This window comes from Pseudorca crassidens, chromosome 8, assembly GCF_039906515.1.
Source record: "Pseudorca crassidens isolate mPseCra1 chromosome 8, mPseCra1.hap1, whole genome shotgun sequence".
NCBI lineage: Eukaryota > Metazoa > Chordata > Mammalia > Artiodactyla > Delphinidae > Pseudorca > Pseudorca crassidens.
In genome coordinates this window covers 32,600,400-32,621,120 of record NC_090303.1, presented here as the reverse complement: position 1 = coordinate 32,621,120, position 20,721 = coordinate 32,600,400, and the positions used below count along the sequence as shown (strand labels likewise).

The following is a 20,721-nucleotide window of genomic DNA, read 5'->3' as shown; positions in this document are numbered from 1 at the left end:
GATAGATGGATAGAAAATAGATACATGCTATCTATTTCTATTATAGATACATCTATTTCTATTTTATAGAAAGCGGTGTTTTTTTAAAAAAAAAAAAATAGAAAGCAGTGGGGGGAGGGGGCTGGCCTTGGAACAGGGTGGCCAGGGCAGGTGCCATTGGAGTTGACCAGGGCAGATTCCCAAGGCCTGGCCAAGCCACAAGCAAGTATGATCATGAGTGACCAGGTCCCAGGTCTTCAACAGCAAACCCCGGAGAAGACCAGGGCTAGAAACAGTCCCATTACAGTGATCACTGTCCAAGCAAAGGCCAGCTGCAATGCAGAAGATCCATCTGTGTCATCTGCCTCCCTTCCTAGGCCATAAGCACCTCCCCACATGCATTCTCCAGGCGCCATGGAGAGAAGGGAAGGGGAGCAGAAACCAGAAAGACGGGGACTTTCTACAAAAATAGACTCAACATTCCCCCTAAAATCCTGTTTAAATGATTGAATCTGAGTAAATTTACTTGACTCGACTAAAATGTAAAACCCCCTTGGCACCTTGAGCCCTATCTAGCAGACACGGGCTCGTAAGGGAACGCAGATCAGCAATGGAAAAAATCTAGACTGACTCTGCTCTCGACTGAGCATTTGTGATGCTGCTGCCCCCCCACTCGAAGGCTACTTTGGGAAGGAGAGGAGAGAGGACACAGGATGAACGGCAAGAGAAGCTAAAAGGATCTGTTGCTTTCCTTTAAGATGGTACGGTCATGGTTGCACAGATGTTTAGTCACGGCAAAGGGTAGGAAGGAAACACATGTTTAAGTACATCACTGGAGAGACCAAAAGGATTATGCACTGTTCCATTACCATTTTTCTAAAGCTTAAAGCATGATTTAGGAGAAGCTGTCTGTGGCATGGCGGCATTCAGTTACCCAGCACAGATTTGGATGGGCCTGGCAGCAATCTCCAGGCTTCCAAATGTGGGTCATAAATATGTGTTAATCAGAAAGGACATTGCAGTCAAGTGGCTTCACATATTTATCATCATTCGTATGAAAGGCATGTATTAGCAACCTCCTACATGAGGTTCAGGCAGCCTGGAATATATATGCAGAAATTAAGCGGTCATAATTTCTACCTCTTGAAACTTAAACTTGGCAATGTTGATTTGAACAATCCCATAAGTATACAACTAAACAAAGCTCATCTGCAATTATTCTCTGTCCCAAACTGTCTTCCAAAGTGGCTGTACCATGTTGCATTCCCACCAGCAATGACTGAGAGTTCCTATTGTTCTACATCCTCACTACCATTTGGTGTTGTATTTTGGAATTCAGCTATTCTAATAGATATATAATGGTACCTCATTGCTGTTTTAATTTGCAATTCCCTAGTGACATAAAACAGGGAGCATCTTTTCATATGTCATCCCGTCATTTTTCCTGTATTCTATTCATTGGAAGAAATTCAACAGGTCCAGTCCACACTCAAGGGGAGGGAATTATACAAGGGCATGAAGAGCAGGAGGATGGGGCCATTGGGGACGATCTCAGAGGCTGCCCAACATAATTTGATCCAGAAAAGAATGGAGGAGAGGAATTTGAGACAAATAAAGACAGTGCTTTTGAGAAGTCTTTTTCAAGAGAAGAAGAAATGAAGGGTTAGTTGCAGAAGAATATGGAGTTAAAGGATGTTTTTAATTATTTGTTTTACAACTAGATCACGCTTATCAATAAAGGTGATATATTTGCTATATTGAACATAAATACGAAATAGAAATGTATTTTATACCTTTATTCCTATATTTCCTAGAAGTCTTGTGAACAACAAGGCTCAGGTCTGTAGGCAACACACCTGAGAGGGCATTTTTTTTCTTTAACTTTTTATTCTATATTGGAGTACAATTGATTAACAATGTTGTGTTGGTTTCAGGTGTACGGCAAAGTGATTCAGTTATACATATACATGTATCTATTCTTTTTCAAATTCTTTTCCCATTTAGGTTGTTATGTAATATTGAACAGAGTTCCCTGCGCTGTACAGTAGATCCTTGTTGGTTATTCATGTTAAATATGGTAGTGAGTACATGGCAATCGAGAGGGCATTGTTTTAATAGTCTGTTTTGTACCGATGTAAGGGGTCAGAAACAAGCACACCTGTATCCCAGTGCTTCCAGGATGCTTACCTGTACACCCTCTGATTGCTAAAATCAGCCACATTTCAGCCATCATCCACTTCTATTTAGGCAAATGAAACCAATAGGCCTCCGTGAGAGCAGACATTCTCTCTGGCTTGAAAACAAGCCTACAGCTGCTTGGAAAAGGCAGGCTGCTGGGCAGAGACCTGCATGTGGCAAATGGCCCAACGACGCCAATTAAAATGTTACCCAACTGGAACTGCCGTTTAAATCATAAATGATGTCTGCAGTTGCTTTGTCTCCTGACTCTACAATGACACAATAAAATGCGCAATATACACAGAGACAAGAGAAAATGGATGGGCCAATTAATCTGTGAGAGCGAATGTCCCAGCTCTGTGTGTGATGTTAGTCCATTGAGAACAAATGAGTCTTAGGATCTCCTGGGAATAAGGGTTGGGGGAGGGTGACAAATAATGTGCTTTCTTCCCTTTCCACCTTCAGAACCAACTCAAGATAAGATACAGAAGGGAAATGAAGGTGTTAGCTTTACTACTGACAAGATAGTGACTTCAGAGCTGAGTCTGTTCTACTCCCTTTCCCCGTCTGGACGTTGGGTCACCATTACCTTATACTGATCCTGGGCAGCGAGGGAAGAAAAAGAACACGAATCTTCACAGCTCACAGCCTTCTGATGGACTTGCTCTTCTTTGAGAAAGATGAGCCGTTGGATATCACCTGCCGTAACATTCGTGCGGGCCAAAAATTTAAAATGAGTAAAATGCATGACCATGTTATTGCAGGGTTAGTAAGAAATACTATCTTTTATTCAGTTTGTACTATTGAAAAAGCACAAAGTTTACGGGAGTGACACTTAATGTTCCCGAGTGACTATACACTGAACCAAGAAAACCCTCAATGGATTCCAAACGGTCACTTCTTACCCCCGTCTCCCCCTCCCATCAGAGAACATTAGAATCTTGAAAACAGGAAGCGGGTGGAGGACAGATGCCAACAAGCCTACCCCGGTTTGCATGCTCTCCAAATTCATGTTAGAACAGGATTTTATTGAAATGCCTTCCTCTGCTGGAAGGGAATGAGGAAAGGGTGGACAGAAGCTCAAGCATTATCCCACAGATGTTCCTCCACAAAGAGACACGGCATGGGGAGCCGGGGTCGGGGGTGAGGGCTCCCCTCTAGCAGCAGCAAAACTAGCCAGAGAAGTGCCCAACACCTCCCGGGGGCTCGGGATGCCTGTTCTACAAGTAGTTCATCGCGTGTGTGAAAGGCAGGCCAAATACACACTAAGAAAGGAAATACAGCAGGTTTTATTAATTACTGACAGTGCACCAAGCTCTAGGCCATGTACCGGGAATGCAGGGATAAATTCATACTCAAGGTGACCCAAAAAAGCTACATTCTGGGATAAGACCCCACCACTATCCTCACTATGAGCCTTGAAGAGTTTTATAGTATGAATATTCAACTATTGCAGGGGCTCAACGGCGAATCTCTTTCCCTGGAGTCATTTCCCACTTACCTGAATATGTTCCAGGCACTATGCTGAATTCAGAGGATCCAGGAGACTGGGAAAGCAAGTCTGCATGGAGCTTACATTCCATGATCAAGACAAGTCTGCTTTTGGAGAACACCCTAAGGTGGGCTCTACTCCACCAGAAGCTCTGTATGATCTAAAAGTCCCTCTACTCTGTGATCCTTCTTTAACTCTCTTGGCTTCTATATTGTGAAGCCAACTTCCTGCTAGTAATGCTAGACTCATCCTAGGTATACCCCTCCTCCAGGAAGCCTTCCCTGATCCCCTTAGCAGGCTGGGCTTCGTGGCTTTGTGCTAGGCCCTTGGCACGTTGCATAGGCTTTTATCACTTTATGTTTCTTGAGGGCAGGGGCAGTTTCTCATTCAACTTCACAGCACGGATCACGGTGCCTACCGCTGAGTGGGCACTCAGTAAATATTTGTTGCCCTATACAGTCCCTCCAACCAAAAGTGCTCTCAAGTGCTCCAGTACCTAGGAAGCCTCAAATCTCAAACTTCCAGGGACAGATTAAGGATAAAACCAAATATAAAAGCAAGGCTTGGGGTTTCCCTGGTAGCACAGTGGTTAGGAATCTGCCTGCCAATGCGGGGGCACGGGTTCGAGCCCTGGTCTGGGAAGATCCCACCTGCTGTGGAGCAACGAAGCCCGTGCGCCACAACTACTAAGCCTGCCCTCTAGAGCCCGCGAGTCACAATTACTGAAGCCCGCGCGCCTAGAACCCGAGCTCTGCAACAAGAGAAGCCACCGCAGTGAGAAGCCCGCGCAAGGCAACAAAGAGTAGCCCCCGCGCCCCGCAACTAGAGAAAATCCACCCCACGTGCAACAACGAAGACCCGACGCAGCCAAAAATAAATAAATTCATTTAAAAAAATAGTTTTTTTTAAAAAAAGCAAGGCTGGGGACCTCTAGTGGCTTGCAGACCCCCCTGGGGGAGAACATGGGATACTTGAGGTGGGGAAAGGGGAGACGGGCATAAATATCTAACATTATTAGGGTGCCAGGAGCTCCGTCGAACCTGCCGCGAGGTAAATGGACACCACGCTTAGGAAGGGCTCTGAGGCGAAAGTTCGGTCGGTCGGCCCGAGGCCCGAGCTAGGGTAGACCCGGGCGGCCGCCGCCTGCCCCGCTTGCCCCAGGCCGCCGGCAGGGGACGCGCGAGGGTCTCCGCGCGCCGCTGGCGGGGCGGGTGCTGGGCCTGGTGCTGGGCCGGGTCCCGAGCCGGGCGGGGCGCTGGGGCAACTTTTTGGTTGGCTGCCGCTGGGTGCTGACCGCCCAGGCCCCTCTTAAACTGGGTCTCTCCCTTCCCCTCCCTTTTCGGCCTCGGCGCACGACTCGGTAAGTGGTTTCCAACCAGCTCGACGTTAGAGCCCGCCACGTGGCCTGGGGGTCTCTCCAGTGGCACTTACCGGGCGCGCGCGCCCCTCCTGTCCCCGGGCCCGCTCCGTAGGGGCGGAGCTCGGCACCCCCTCGGGAGAGGCCTCCCAGCCCCCAGGGGAGCTCCTGTGAGGGCCCCTCTGGGGCGGGGACCTCCTCAGTGTGCCGGCGACCCTTCCTCCCCGGGAATGACCCTCCTGGCGCCTAAAGACCCCCTTTTCCTCCCAGGGACCGAGGCGCCCGGCACCTTCTGTACCTGTGACCCCCGACGCCCAAGGGATCCAGGCCACAGGGAGCTTCAAGCTCCTTTGCAATGAAAAAAGAAAACAACAAACAAACAAAACTTCGAGAATGAAACTGACCCAGGACGGAGGCGCAGAGCCCGGGACGGTGTCCGTGTTCTAGGCGCACGCGGGGCCCCCGCCCGCCCGGTGGCTCTGACGACCCCGGAACGGCCAGTTTAGGAAGCGGGTTAATATCACGCGCCTGCAACACTTTTAAGCTTCAGAGCAGAGCAGTGTTAATTCCGGTGTTGGCGAGAAACGGAGGGAATTTCGCCCACGCAGACACTCCCCTGCCACAAGTGCCTTCCAGTTGCCACTTCTCCCGGCGGTTGGGCTCTTTAAAAGGTCTGGCGTTGAGTCTTGCGGAAGCGGTTAACTACTGTGAGCCTTAATGAGGGAGCAATTTTCTCCCCCAACTTTTCAGGACTGACAGTGCGTTATGCAGCATGGGACCCTCTTCCAACATTTTCAGGCTGTGAGGCTCGTCATGGTTGTCTGTCCTGGGAAAAAGTCGGCACCGTTGGGGTTTTGTGTCCGCCAACATAAAGAGGAAGGGTTGCCCTAGAGAAAGTTTGTCTGAAAAAAGAGTTTCTAAGTTTCGGTGTGGCTCTCTTCGGCATCAGTGGGCATTTTTACTGTGTTTTACTGCTATACGTTCCTATAGAAAGGATTACTCTCTAAATTCCATAAAATTTGTAGAGATCTAAATTTAGAGTTGAGCGAATGAAATGAAGGAATCGTTATAGGTATCATTGGTACCGCTTAGTAATCTTCTCTTGAAATGTGAGGCTTGTGGGGTGTTTTACATATTTGCCTCAGTGGTGAAAGACCCTTTTACTGATCAGAAAATAACTTATTTTACTAATTAGGAAACCAAATTGGACATCAATTTTATCCTGCTTTTAAAGAGGAAACGAGGAGCAGCGTTGCAAACTGTCCTAGGCACCCCCTTTCCAGCCATATATATGGGGTGGGAGCACACAGTTTTCCCTGCCCCGACTACCTGGATCTCTGGTGAATGGCACTACCACAGAGAGAAATGCAGTGCTCAGGCTTTGTTTTACAATTGGTTTAGATGTTGGGGATTCCTGCTGAGCCAAATGGTTGCCTCTGGGAGAGGGACATGGGCTGAGAGAGCCAGGCAGCAGGTCAAGGAAGCAGCAGCCTGAGCCAGTGTCTGTTTAAGGACTGGAAACTGAGCAAGTGCTGAGGACTGTAGTACACTCCCTGGGCTCTGCCTCTGGGTAAGCAAGTCTCAGGCTTCCTTTGGTTTTTTTTAATGTTACAGTTTATTTCCCTCTTTCCTAGGTAAATACTGTTGCTAGTAATGTTTATTTTTTCCAAATTGATAATGTTCCATGCAACTGTAACAGGGAGATTGGAAGGTTGGTGACTGCTGGCTTTCTGTAAAATGGATTCCCAGAGTATTGGCACTTAGTTCACTACTTATTTTACTCCTGGCTGGAAATGACAGGAGATTCCCAGTGTCAGGAAGTTTGGAGAATGTAGCTGTTTTAAAGGAACTCTACTTAAAGGTAGCTTTTTATTCATCAAAGGTAGCTGGTAGGTAGCCCAATAAAAGACTCTTTACCAAACACACACATATACACACACACAAAACCATAAAAAGTTAGCATATGATATTCTTAACATTGTTTTTCTCAATTTCCTACCAGGCTCAGTCCAGTTCAAGATGCTGGCAAACAGGTATGGACCAAATGGAAAGAATTTGGCTTGAGTTAATAAATACGAATAGAATTCTTGGCCAAGGATGAGAACTCTAATCTGATTGGATATCCTGCTCTGATGGGTTAAAGGATTTACCTGAGGCCAACTTGATAGGTAGGAATTTATTAAGTACAATCACACCCCTCCCCACCTTTAAAAAGTATGTTTTAAATAAAATGGTGGGGGGGGGAGCTCTAGTAAATAGGTAATACTTTATTATGCCCAGAAAAAGGTGGTTGTTGGGGGGGGGATTTTTAAGTGATTGGCATCTAATCTTTCAAGATGTTTATCTTTGGCAATGGTGGCCATTTTGAGTTAGAATCTTCCAGAGGCAGAGGGTGAATTGCTAGCATTAGTAAACTAGGATTTTGAGTTGAAAAAATTTTTTTTTCATTTTTATGTCAGAACATTACTATGCCTGTGTTGACAATACGTAGTACATTGGGGAATTCATTTTCCTTAACCTGCACTGCTTTTGTGAACATAGTCTAGACACTGTATTTTCTTAATAGCATCTTATTTAGTAATTGCTGCTCTAATTACCTACTGTGATACTTCTCTTACAGGGCTGGTGCTTGAAAGCTTTTCGAGGAGACAAGGTGTATTTGAACATGTGACGATTGATATATACAGAGTAGAGGTTTTCGCTTACTGTCCCTTTCATGGTGGTAGCCGGGGAGGACTTTTGAAAAGGTGCCAAATATCTGCAAGAACATATATCTGCCCCATAGAGAATTTCTGTAGAATTCAACTCCATTTAAACTATTTACAATCATTTTTCTGCCAGCCAGCCCCAGCCTGCAGCTCAACGTAGTAACTAGACTAGCTATTCTATCAATACAGCTATCTTAAGAAAACTGTCAGCTGCTTGAATTTACAAAGGTTAGTTCTAAATCCCATACTTTAGACTATTCTAAACATTGTATGTTTCAAAGTATCCTTTTAAAGACTTGTTTTTTTGTGCTTACAGTTTTTCCTATAATAGATTATTTTGATTAAGTTTGACCCCTTTGACAGATCAGTGGATTCCTAAGGATCAGGGAGGAGTTTGTTACATAGGGTTTGGTCGGGGGTGGGTGTTGAAGAACTGCTCTACACTTTGATTATGGTGCTGTTTGCCTTTGGCAAATTTTGGAGTGAGTTTTACTGAATGTAAATTCAACTTCAATAAACATGGCTTTAAAAACTTACCCTTTCTGGCATCTTAATGACATTTCCAATGAAATCTGTGGGAAGACAGTCTTAGGTCAGTAATTGAATGATTTACTGAGATTAGAGTGGCAAAAACATCAAAATTACCTTGGGGTCATGTAAGTGACTCGTGCACAAGTAAATACTCAAACAGTCAGTGTATATCCTCACCTATCAAGGGTGTACAGGTTCTCTTTATGGCTGGTTCAGGCAACAGCACATACTCATTGTCTTAACAGCTGCATTTTCAATCCCATTTGGCAGGGTGTGAGCGGTCTGGCACTTTTCTCTGCATCTCTTGACAATGTATACTAGTGGCGACATGGTAGCAGAAAATGAAGTGAGAAAATTGTTACCCAACAAAATTTAGAACGGCTTTGGCCAATACTGGCTAAAACAGGGAATTAAGTGAGAGAATTAAGGAGTAAGTGAGGTTCTAGGTGCTGAGTAATTGGGTTTAGGTTAATCTCAAAGCTTGATGCATAAGTCACATGGATTACTTTTTCTCTGGGGATATTCAAGGGTGTTTTTGAAAAGAGGGATGGGGACCTCCCTGGTGGTCCAGTGGTTGAGGCTCTGAGCTTCCACTGCAGGGGACACTGGTTCGATCCCTGGTTGGGGAAGTTCCACATACTGCGCAGTGTGGCCAAAAAAAAAAAAAATTAAAGCAATAAACAGTTAAATAAGATGTTATTTCCTTAAAAAGAAAAAAAAAAAGAATGATGGGCCACCCTTGGGCCATCTTGCCTGTAGGATGAAGCAGTGCCTTCAGATGCCTCCTTGTGCTTCCAGGTGTGGTACCTAACCTGTTCCATCACCCCCCAACTCCCTTCCCTGTACTGTGGCAATACGGAGTTATCTAGCACCTTGATTAAAGTATAGCCCAGGGTCACCAAAGTGAGTTGCAGCCAGTCCCAGGGCTGCAGTCAGCTTGCCCTCCTTGGCATAGCACATGCCTGCATGTTGAGAAGAGCTAAAGCAAGAGTGAAAAGATGGCCAGCATGACTATTAAAATTACCAGGCCATTCTTTTGTGCTCAGGTGCAAAAGAGGAGAAGTGAAGCAAATCTGGAGCTGAATGAAATGTTTTCAGAGGATTTATTAGTTCCAAGGGAGGAGTTATGGTCATGAAGAGAATCTTTGACTATAAAAGAAAATGTGATTGGAATATAATTCTATTCAATGGTTATGGTTTCACTGAAAATGTCAAATCTTATGTAAGAACTCCAGTCACTAACCTCCCCAGATGTGACTTGCCTGGTATTGGCAGTAGTGCCATCACTATGTCAGTTCAGGTAGATTAAGTCATATAATTAGATTCAAGAATGTGCATACTCCATTTTTAAAGACAAGTAGTTTTTATTTCTTAAAAGCAAGCAGGTCTTGGGACTTCCCTGCTGGTGCAGTGGATAAGACTCTGCACTCCCAATGCAGGATACCCAGGTTCGATCCCTGGTCAAGGAATTAGATCCCACATGCATACTGCAACTAAGAGTTGACATGCCACAACTAAGACCCTGTGCGATTAATTAAATATTTTTTTAAAAAAAACAGGTCTTTATAGTTCAAGAGAATATTCCAAACTAAGGTATGTATTTTTTTTTGATATTCCACAAACAAACATTTATATAATTTGGTAAATATCTACTATGTTTCCCTTGTGTGTTAAGTCCTGTGATGGATGATTCCTGCCTTTATGGAACTTACACGGTGTGGTTTATCTGTGACACTTTGTAAGATGAAGCTGGTTAGAATGTGCCTCCCTCAACTTCTCTTTTAAGGAATAACTTCACTCAGTATCTGAGTCAATATCTGAAAGATTCAATTGTTAGGACAAACTATAAAGAGACTATTATATCTATGTATACCCCCACCACATTCCCAGAATGACTTGGGGTGGTGTATAAACAAATGGCAAACAGTACAATAATTAGAGGAGGGAATAAAAGCTCAGCAAGAAGAGAGCAGGGTATAAAACCAAACCATTAGACCTCATGCTTTAGGCTCCCGCCAGTTTGGCTCTGAGCTTCCTAGGAGCCAGAGGAAATCCGGTTGGCAAATTTGTCATTTGGCACTTGAATATAAATTTTAAATGGACAAGGTGGAGGGGGCAGGGTCATTTACATTCTAGGCTCCCTGGAACCCAAGTGAGAAGATGCTTTTTCTCCCTCATGATCTGAAGCACCTTGAAGGAAGAAGTAGAACAGAGAAGGTGTCCAGATAACGAAACAGGGGGATCTAGAGATAGTAAAGACTGAGGCATTTGACCAGGGTAGTAAGGTCAGTCAACCAGTGACCCCTGTGAGCCAAGGTCAGGGATAACACCTCAAGAGGAAAGCCATGTTGAGAACAAATAAACAGCCAGAGATGTGTGTGAAAGGCTTATTTTAATTTTGTACTCATAAGGATTGCCTTTCCAAAATTTACCTTGTGTTCATAAACTGAAAAGTTCTGATTCTGATATTTTGTTATAAAATTGTGACTTATCTGGGACTATGCAACCACGGCTAGAAAGCCCCCTGCTTGAGTTTGTCTGTACGGCAAGGGCCAATTATCTTGAGGTACCCTTCCCAGTTGCCATCTGCATTTCCAGAACAGCTGCACATCAATCTGTTTCAGAGGTAAACAGACAAAATCCAGTCAGTTCAGGTTGATGTATGTCACCATGATTTGTTTCTGGAAAACAGATCAGAATGTTGTAGTTGATGGAATGATTTTCCAGTTGGACAAATGCTCTGGCATGTTACCCCCACTACCCGGCAGAAGAGAGCCCATTGTATCATTTATAGGCTTCCTATAGTGGAGAAATATGTGGAACTTTGGGAATCATCACAGATGATTCCCAAACTGTACTCCAGTACAGTAGCCACTAGCCACATGTGGCTATTGAGCGCTTGAAATGTATCTAGTGCAAACTGACGTGCTGAGGTGTAAGAAACATCAGCTTTGGAAGAATTAATATTTTTTAAAGATGCATCTACAATCATTTGTATTATCTTTTAGATTCCACAGATATAGAAAACAAAACTTGTGGTTACCAAAGGGGAGAAGGAAGTGGGAAGGGACAAATTAAGGGTATGGGATTAACAGATACAAGTTGCTATATGTAAAATAGATAAGCAACAAAGATATACTGTATAGCACAGGAAATTATACCCATTATCTTATAGTAACCTAGAGTGGAATAAAATCTGCAAAAATACCGAGTCACTATGTTATATACCTGGACCTAACACAATACTATAAATCAACTATACTTCAATAAAAAAGAATGTAAAATCTCAGTTTTATATTGATTACAAGTTAAATGATAATATTTTAGAAATATATTATTAAAATTATATAAATGTGACTTGCATTATATTTCTGTTGGGTAGTACTGGTCTAAAATATGAAATATTCATGGAAACATGGAGATAGTCATTCCACGATCCAATATAAACATGTTGCTGTCCTACTATACAAGGCCTGGAGGAAAAGCAAGAGTAAAATTTGCGCTTAAAATGCAGAATTTACAGGTAAGCAGCTAATTTTTCAAGGGCAGGAGGTGCAGTGTAGGGAGCCAGTGGTACTTAGAAGACTTGACATAAATTCTACATAGAAGACTTGACATAAATTCTACACTCAAGCTGCTAGCACTTCTGGAGGTTTTAAATAAAAGACTTCAGGATGGATTTATTAAACACTTGTTCCGAGAGTCGCCTGTGCAAGTACTTGTGTGTTCATTGGGATAATCAAGGGCCAGGAGACGTGATGTGCTACCTCCTCAAAATACAGTCTCCTTAGTGAAGAATTCATGTGAGGAACAGTTCTGGTTTCCCGACCTAGTTGTGTGTGTGTGTGTGTGTGTGTGTGTGTGTGTGTGTGTGTGTGTGTGTGTGTAGTAACGTAGCCTTTCAGATTTTTTCTTGGAAAAGGAAAGATTGGGGGAGGTGGCACCATAAGTACTACCAGAACTTATATACAGCACAATTTTTTTCAAAGTACCTTATGTTAAGCAAAATGTTCACAAAATTCTCTCCTTCCCTTGTTTTCACTCAACTCAGCTCTAAGAAGCAGGTCTGTGTAAAATTCCCTTTTGTAATTTCCTTACTATGAATGACTTTTGGTCATTTTTGTCTTTTAACAATAGGTGGATTTTTTCCTTTAGGTTTCACGTTTCCTTTAAGCAGTGGTTCTTAAGAGGGGGTATGGGGGAAGGAGTATTTTACCCTCCCTGGGGACACTGGGTAACGTCTGAAGACATCTTTGATTCTCACAAGTGTGTGGTTGGGGGCTGCTCCCTCCATCTAGTGGGTAGAGACCAGAGATGCTGCAGAGTGTCCTACAATGCACAGGACAGCCTCGACACCAAAGGAGTATCTAATCCAAAATGTCAACAGCGCAGAGCTTGAGAAACCCTGTCTTAGAAAATCATTCCCAACAGCACCAACCTGCTAAGGTGGTACTGAGTGTGCTACAGGCTATTCCCCAAATGTGACTCCCCCACGACCCCCAGAAAGGTTCTCTGTACTTTGAGGCCTGAGCAGCCTTCATTGCTAGCCTCATTGTTCTCACTGCTAAGTGAATTTCTATTCCACAGCATTTACAAAGAAGCAATTCATTATTTAAAGCAAAGAGCTATATGGGTTTTCTAGGCTCCCCAGAAGATAGTTTTAGTGTTGATTGATTGCTTCTAAGCAGCCAGAAACTCAAATTTTACTCATCACAAACTAGTGGTTTTCTTAATCAGAGATGGTCAAACTGGATGTCTTAGCTTGATTGCTGAGACGAAGCCTGCCCAAGGCAGCTGAGGGATCCTCAGATCCATGGCCTGACGCTAGACCCCAGAAACCACCCAAAGGTTGTTACCATGATTGAATTCAACAGATAGCTTCAGTCCTTGTGAGGGGCACACAGCCCATCAAAAGGACATTCACAAACCAGCTGTAGAACAAAAACCCAAGGAACTGAGACCAAACATCACTGACCGTGATCTAACTCTAATTTTAACACTGACCAGAAGATCCTGCCTAATTTTAGAACCCAAGGAACAATAAAAACCTGAAAACGTTGAATTGTGTTGGCAAAATTAAAACAAGCCCCTTCAAGTTGTCTGGAGTGGAATCTGAGTTGTTAATGGGCATGCCACCAGTCAGACCCCAGTCAAACTCTGGCTAGTAGCCATCGCCCCAAAGATGCATTTAAAGCAGTTGATGCTATTGCCAAAGGTGATGGTGACATAATTGCTCTCAAATGTAGCAGTGGAACAAGGTAAGCACCCAGGAGCAACTCGGGGAAATCACCGGAAACAGTGAGATGGGGCCAGTGTTAGTAAGGCTCTGAGTGGTCAGAGGTGCTGCCTACCTCTCAGGTTGAAGTACTCTTCTTCGTTGTCTTCCGAGCATGGGCATTTGTAACCTTACACTTCCTTGCGTTAAAAAAATACAGCACAGGGGCTTCCCTGGTGGCGCAGTGGTTGAAAGTCTGCCTGCCGATGCAGGGGACACGGGTTCGTGCCCCGGTCCGGGAAGATCCCACATGCCACGGAGCGGCTGCGCCCGTGAGACATGGCCGCTGAGCCTGCGCGTCCCGAGCCTGTGCTCCGCAACGGGAGAGGCCACAACAGTGAGAGGCCCGTGTACTGCAAAAAAAAAAAAAAAAAATACAGCACAAACAGGATGGAGGTGAAGACCAGCATGCCGAACACGCTGCGGGGCCAGCGTGACCAGGACGAAGTGGATGAGGTCCGTGAGGTAGTTCAGGGAACACTGCACACCGTTCACAGCCCCTCGCTCTGTTTCCAGAACGTTCTCCTGAAGAAGCTGGGTCACAGTGAGGTCAAAGGACCAAAGACCTACAGGGCAGCAGTGTGCGGGGGAGAAGAAATGGAAAGAGATGTCAGAGACCTCGGGGAGGATTCTGGCTCTCGCACTGACTGGCACGGTCACGCTGGGTAAATGAAGCTTTCGGCGGCTCAGTTTCTCAGCCGTGAAATGGGACTCTTTAGATCCCATCTCACTGGAGGATTACATGAGACGGTACTGTGAAGTGGGCAGCATCATGCCTGGCACGGTCAATAATTTGTGGTAGTATAAATTGTATTTTTGAATCACCATCGCCACCGTTATCACTAGGTAGCGATATAACTTCATTTTAGATGTATCTATGTATGTCTCCATTCCACTCCAAAAATGGTTCGGACAGAGAGCAAAGTCTTGAGCTTCACCTCCTGCTCCAGTTCCGCGTGTTTCCTCTTCCCTCCTGATCTGGCAGAGGAGGAATGAGCTTCCTCTCCCCTCCCCCACCTGTAACCACTTTAAGAGGCTACATTTGATTACACTTCAGAAGCAGCCTCAGGACCTGCCGTACAGGCACCACATAAGTCAGAAACCAGGTGCCAATGCTGTCCCTGAGGGCCAGTCCCGGGGGCTCTTGTGCCTGCTCCCAGCTTCTCCCTATAGTTGGTTTCCTTCTGGATTCTCCCTGATATCCAGCGCTGGCCCTGCAGAGGCCTGTCGTGTGCCTCTGTCCTGATCTCTGGACTGAGCTCTGAACTCAAGAATTATTTGGGTTGAATATGCCGTGTCCTCCAGTGTCTGCCTTTGCAGAGCATTGGCCAGGCCTTCTGTCCTCCTAGGCTGCCCTTGTCACCCTGCGGTAGCCCGCACCTGGGACCCTGGCCCAGGCTCCCCACTCTTCTGGGCTGTCCCAACCACCCGGCATGGCCTCGAAGCCTCAGGGTTTCGTCTGCCAAAGGACTCTGACCTGGAGCTCACCTATAAAACCCACACGCCTGGCCCCTAACAAGCAGTGCGGACAGGTCAGAGGTATTTATAAAATGCTGCAGCTGTACAATGTGCAGCTCTGGAAGTGAGGGCTGATTCTGCACTGACAGAATTATTTGTAAATTGAGGGCATACGGAGTCGCAGTTCTTAGATTTTCAAAAGCAAAGTGACTTTGGGGTAATATGTCAAATCCTGCTGTAGCCAGAGTTCTGTAACTTCCTTTCCACTAAGAATGGAAACAAGTATATACTGAGCCAATGTCTCGGGTGAGCTCTGTGTCTGGGGATCCGTGGTAGACAGCAAGGTGGCCACAGGCCACTGGTCCTGGTGAGACACACGTCATCACGGCCACCAGGCCTGACCATGCTAACCACGCTAACACAGGGACGATACTATATCCTTTGGGGGCACTGGTACTTTTATCGGGTGCAGTTTTGACCACACCACCAACCCTGGAGTGATTTGTAATTCTGCTGGGAATAAATGTGAATGGCATTCGCTGGCAGTGGGTGTGCGGGATTCAGTCAGCATCCGTGTCACTCGGCATCGTGGTTCTCGATCTCACTGTCCACACCACACTCCACGCTCACACAACAACGCTCGTGAAAGCACCACAATCACAGCCAAGATATAAAAATGATGATGATGACTGAAGATGAGAGTTAATATTCATTTTTAACAAACAGCTCCAATAGCTGTGCCTTTGATCCTCTCCTTCCACCACCCGCCACGACACTCTCCCTGATGGGTAGGTACTATCATTACTATCCCGTCTTACAGACAAGGAAACAGGGACACAGGGAGCTTAGGTAACGTGCGAACATCGTGGGCAGCCTGGCTCCACATCCTGAGCTGTCTCCCTTGTGAGTGTCAAAGGTGTTGTGGTGTGTCTGGCATCCTTATCAAGGGTCAGCAAAAAGAACTGCTATTGCCATAGAGAAAAGCCCGAAGTTTCTCTCGTACTGAATGCTTCTCCAGACTGTAGGCATTGCCAATGAGATTTCACGTTCTCTAAATGTGATGTTTCCTTTGTGTCAGGAAGAGCCAGTTGGACTTCTTTTTTTTTCCCCCCTTAGAACTAGTTTATTATCATAACACTATGTGAATTGTGTAAATCTTAAATGGCCAACCTGCTCTCTGTCGTTCATGCAATTAAAGGCTGGGAAGTACAAGCCAAATAGCCTAATAAAAGATAATTCACCTGTCACGTCCTTCACTTAAAATATTTTAGAGGTTGGGTCATCTCCAGATGAAAGAACAGGTTTTTAAATCAGCTATTTGGAATTAGGAACAGTTCCTTTCTCATACATGCACATTACATCAGAGGAAAGAGGTTCCCAAGCTAGCCCGTGGTTTTATAACCTCTGGAATTGGACTGACAAAACTCTCATTTCTCCTCTCCCCATATTCCCAAGATTCTGTGGACCAAGGGCTTCTGGGTCTCCTTGATAGAAAGCAGAAAGGTATCCCCAAACCACATGCCCCCACCCCGCTGTGGGCCCAAGGGTGAGAAGGGGAAGCTCTGAGCCCCAGGAGGGCAGGGACCTTGCAGGAGCCCAACACCTGGAGTCGGGGCTGAGGTTCACAGCAGAGGCAGGCAGGGAGATGCTGAATGAAGGGGGAAGACACAGTCGGTTCAGCCTTTGATCCTCTCCTTCCACCACCCGCCACGACACTCTCCGCTCCCTCATTTTTGCTCTGGGGATGGGGGATCCCCTGGCTCTGAGCTGTGGCCTTGAGGTTGGACTGAGGGGAGGGAGCAGGGCTTGGGCAAAGAAATGATGCTCCTGGGTGGAAACCGGATCACAGGGAGTCCATGTCTAAGAGCAAGGTCCAGACTCTTCCCAGACTGGGCATCTGCAGGTCGAATCACTCGGGGCCAATATGCTGTTAATCCCCATCAGTGTTGATACCCAATATGTTGCTGCTGAATTCATCAGGCATAAAATGACCAAAACAATTTTTTAAACACCCTAACCAAATCATATATGTCCTCACTGCCAGGTATGAATGACATTTGGTTGGTGGCAGAGTTCCAAGACCAAGTTCTCAGGGGAGACAAGCTTGCAGATGTTCAGAGTCAGGCACCCTGTCTCTGGGAAAGGATTTCCCTCCCCTCCCCCAGGCAGCTAAGGAAAGCTCTGGCGCCACCAAGCTGTCTTCTTTCCCCTCTCCCCATCCCACTTCCGCGGGGAAAGGACCCAGGTCAAAATATTCCTTCAATGTGGATGCCATTTGTAGCATTTACATGCTTGACTCCTGGAAATAACTATTTTCACTTCCCCAGATCTCCACATCTCCACATTTCGGCTTTTGCACAACTTCCCACCCCGCCTAGAGCACTCTTCCCTCTTCATGTCACCTGCTGAGCTTGCCCTTCAGGGATCTCTTAATTGTGCCTCCGACTGGAAAGGCTTCCCCGGCTCCCAAGACCAGATTTGGTATCCCTCCTATGTGTCTCCAATCCTCTGTCCTTCTCTAACATAGCTCCTGTCACTTTGTGTTGTTGGTCATTGCTATTTACTCACTCTTTGGTCTCCCATCCAAACTGTACACTCAGTGGGGCTAAGACCTTGTCTGATTAAACCACTCATGTATCCCCAGTGTCTAGGACAGTTCTTGTCACATAATGGGTTCTTAGTGAATGAATGATGAAGACTGACAAGGACACAGTGGTGAGACCATGAAATGCTTCTACGATTACTTAGCAACATCACAGGCTGCAGAATCCTGTGCCACACATGACCCACCGCTCACAATTCCTGCCAGGATCACACCCGAGAAGAGCAAGGTGATGGAGATGTAAGGGAAGTCCCAGAATTGCTCTTGAAAGAACCCAGACTAAGACAAACAGTAAATTCAGGAAGGTGGACATTGACAGGAGAGGGAAGACACGGGAGAGAGTAAAAGACAAAACTGCACATGCTTGAGATGTGGTAATGAACTCTCGGAAAGAGTGGTGGATATTTCCTCTGGTTATTTTTCTGAAGAAGCAGATATTCATGAAAAGGAAATGACAAATACCTTTCCATCTTCCAGGACAGAATAGGTAATGATTGCAAACAGATTTTTAAAGTACATAACAAGTTGTAAGAAGTATTTAGCACAAATTAAGACAAACTCCAAAAAGGACTAGAAGAGCCAAATAAGGCCATGAAGGAAGGAGAGAGGGTCAGGTATGCTAAATCCACTCTAGCCCAAGAACTGTGGGAAGGGTGAATTTGGTTATAGAAAAGAATTTATTGCCATAGCAGGGTTTTTTTGTAAAGATAACAATAACAATGAAAAAAACAGCCAACATTGCCTTAAGTTCTACTCTATGCAGAAGGAAATAGGGCTTTATGTAGACTAACTTATCTAATCGCTTCCCTAGGGCTTTATGTAGACTATCTTATCTAATCCCTTCCCTGCCATCAGTTCTGTTATTTTTATCCTTACTTTACAGATAGTGAGACACAGCGAATTTGAATAAATTAGCCACACATGGTCACACAACTAAAAGTTATAGATGGGAAGATATAGCTCGTCCTATCTATCTATCTATCTATTTACCTATCTATCCATCCATCCATCACTTAAATATGTATATCTATTCACCTATATCTATAAATACTTATATTTTATCCATACAGTGAGATCTGGTGAGCTTTAATTGCAAAACAACTTGAGAGAAAATATAATTATAAGAAGTCCAGGACCTGCACAGCAGGAGGAGAGGCATCACAGCCTGAGGGGGGCCTCGGAGTGTGGAGTTCTGGAGTTCTGGACAGTCGGTAAAAGAAGCCTACCCATCTTTCCTCAAGAAACTATACCAAACTGAATTAGAATTTCCTCATCTTAATTACAACTATCCAAAGTGATAATCTCACTTGTCCAGTTTAAGTCAGGTGTCAATACCAGGCTTACTCAATCATGCCTGACAGGAGACCATCAAGAAGGAGGATTTTTCTTGTCACTTAAGAGCACAATTTGGGGACCATGGATCAAGAATGTGGGAATAATGGGAAGCTATCTAAACTGGCCAAATTGGGAAAATCAACCCTAGCTTTCAGTACAGCATTAGACATCACAACTGCAAGACCCTCATCTCTATCTGTTTTTAGGATTCTTGAGTTTATTGATTGAGATAAAAATATGATTTCATTTTCATTTGTCTTAAACTTAGCTTTTGTTTGAAACTGACTTTACCAACTCAACTTCTGTGCTTACCTGAAATGTCTGTGATTTGCAACTTAGTTTCACATAATCAACAATAAAGCAAAATTGCTTAAAGATACAATTTTTGAAAAATTATTAGTCGACTGGCTGTATTTTTTCCATGATTGTTCTCCCATTTGGTACTGTATTACATTTCTCTTTAAAATTCTCATGCTTAAAATAAAGTAATAGGTAAAAATAACCATAAATAAAGTGAGCATCCATTTTCAGAGATATACCAATCCAAAAAAAAAAAAAAAAAAAAGAATTCCAGAAAGAGAAACTGAGGTCAGAAGCAATGCCTGGGCTGTGTTGCCCAGGCAGATGGGCAACATTGTCAATAGGCAGGTATAGCTCTTATCTTGAGAGAATGGGGTCATATTTACTGGCAGGTTTACTTTTCTGTCATCCTCATCCTGATGATAAGCAATTTCTGATTTAAAAAACACTGCTGATAGCAGGGATGGCCAATTTATCTATTGTCTTGACCAAAAAACAGCCCATATTCCCTGACATAGTTGTCTCTCTAGCTTAGCATCTTTAGGAAAGAGGCTTATGATAAAATAGGAAGGAGTATGCCCTAAGGACCATGGAATAGGTTTTGCAGGCTGTAAACTGCACGGTTCCCAGGGACTGCTACTCACAGTGGAAACTCACTTAATGGAGCCCCTGGAGTTGTGTAGTGTACAACCTGTGTAACTGTACACGGCAGACCCCCCTGCTTCCACCAATGACACCAACCATATGAACTGAATAACAAATGGCACTATTGGAGCCTTCTCACTTCTCACTGTTTGAGGCACATTTGCAGACAGAATATTAAGATTATAGTTAGACACAAGCTCTGAAAAGAAGAAATGAAGCATTGACATAAAGGAGGGGAAAAAAAAAATAGCAAGAGCTGTCTCTGAGTTTGCATTGCCTTGAATGTTCACAGCCTCCTGTCGCCTTTCTAGGAAGTGCCCCTGTTTGTCGCTGGGGTTTTACAGCCAATTGGGGAACTAGTTGAAAAACCCTGGATAGAAATAGAAACTCAACAAGAAGTGAAACCAAGCTCCATCCAAGAATGAAACCACAACCGATCACATGAGAGGCCCATGTCATCACCTGGCCCATGAACAGCGGAGCAGATTTATTGATGATCTGGTCCAGCCGCCAGACAGCTGCATTCATCCCTGTAAGTGACAGGACGGAAACACTGCAACTCAGTGCAGGAGTCTCTCCTCCTGGTGAATTTAATGTCGTGTATTTGCTAGATTTGCGAGCCCGCACTGGGTGAACGGCAGTGAAAACAGGAAAGATCCCTTTTAGTCTGACTAGAGATTAATCATAGGATTTTCAACCTGGAAAAGACCTCTGAGATCAGTTCTGTTAGAATTTGAACAATTAACCAAGGAGTAAACTGAGGGCTAGAGAGATTAGGTAACTTGGAATTATTACAACTCCTGTCTCAGCACTCTTTCTATCACATCCCACTGTCCGAACAACAATAGTATTAATAGCCAT

The 20,721-nt window shown here is 44.7% G+C and overlaps 1 protein-coding gene, 1 long non-coding RNA gene and 1 other non-coding gene across 34 annotated transcripts in view; 2 read left to right on the top strand and 1 right to left on the bottom strand.

Annotated features, from left to right (window-relative positions):
* Positions 1-20,721, bottom strand: part of HYCC1 (hyccin PI4KA lipid kinase complex subunit 1) — a 183,569-nt gene that overhangs the window by 22,803 nt on the left and 140,045 nt on the right. For 16 of the 30 annotated variants that reach the window (XR_010945437.1, XR_010945436.1, XR_010945450.1 and 13 more), the window contains 4 exons: positions 8,423-14,086; positions 3,659-8,286; positions 2,747-2,856; positions 2,167-2,324 (listed from right to left, as the gene is read on the bottom strand). The gene's annotated coding sequence lies outside the window, so the exon portion shown is untranslated. Of the gene's footprint in view, positions 1-2,166; positions 2,427-2,746; positions 2,857-3,658; positions 8,287-8,422; positions 14,087-20,721 lie in introns of all 30 variants that reach the window. The other 14 variants (XR_010945448.1, XR_010945457.1, XR_010945455.1 and 11 more) reach the window with 12 other exon arrangements.
* On the top strand, positions 4,887-19,255 carry LOC137228970 (uncharacterized). 3 transcript variants are annotated; one of them, XR_010945466.1, is made up of 7 exons: positions 4,887-5,009; positions 5,277-5,677; positions 6,408-6,576; positions 7,009-7,174; positions 7,627-9,043; positions 9,805-9,838; positions 18,651-19,254. It is a non-coding gene; the product is annotated as an uncharacterized lncRNA (long non-coding RNA). The 3 variants fall into 3 exon arrangements; XR_010945468.1 differs by lacking the exon at positions 6,408-6,576 and having other exon boundaries at positions 18,651-19,255; XR_010945467.1 differs by lacking the exon at positions 5,277-5,677 and having other exon boundaries at positions 4,918-5,009.
* On the top strand, positions 7,095-7,165 carry LOC137229641 (small nucleolar RNA SNORD93). Its single transcript, XR_010945793.1, has one exon. It is a non-coding gene; the product is annotated as a small nucleolar RNA SNORD93 (small nucleolar RNA).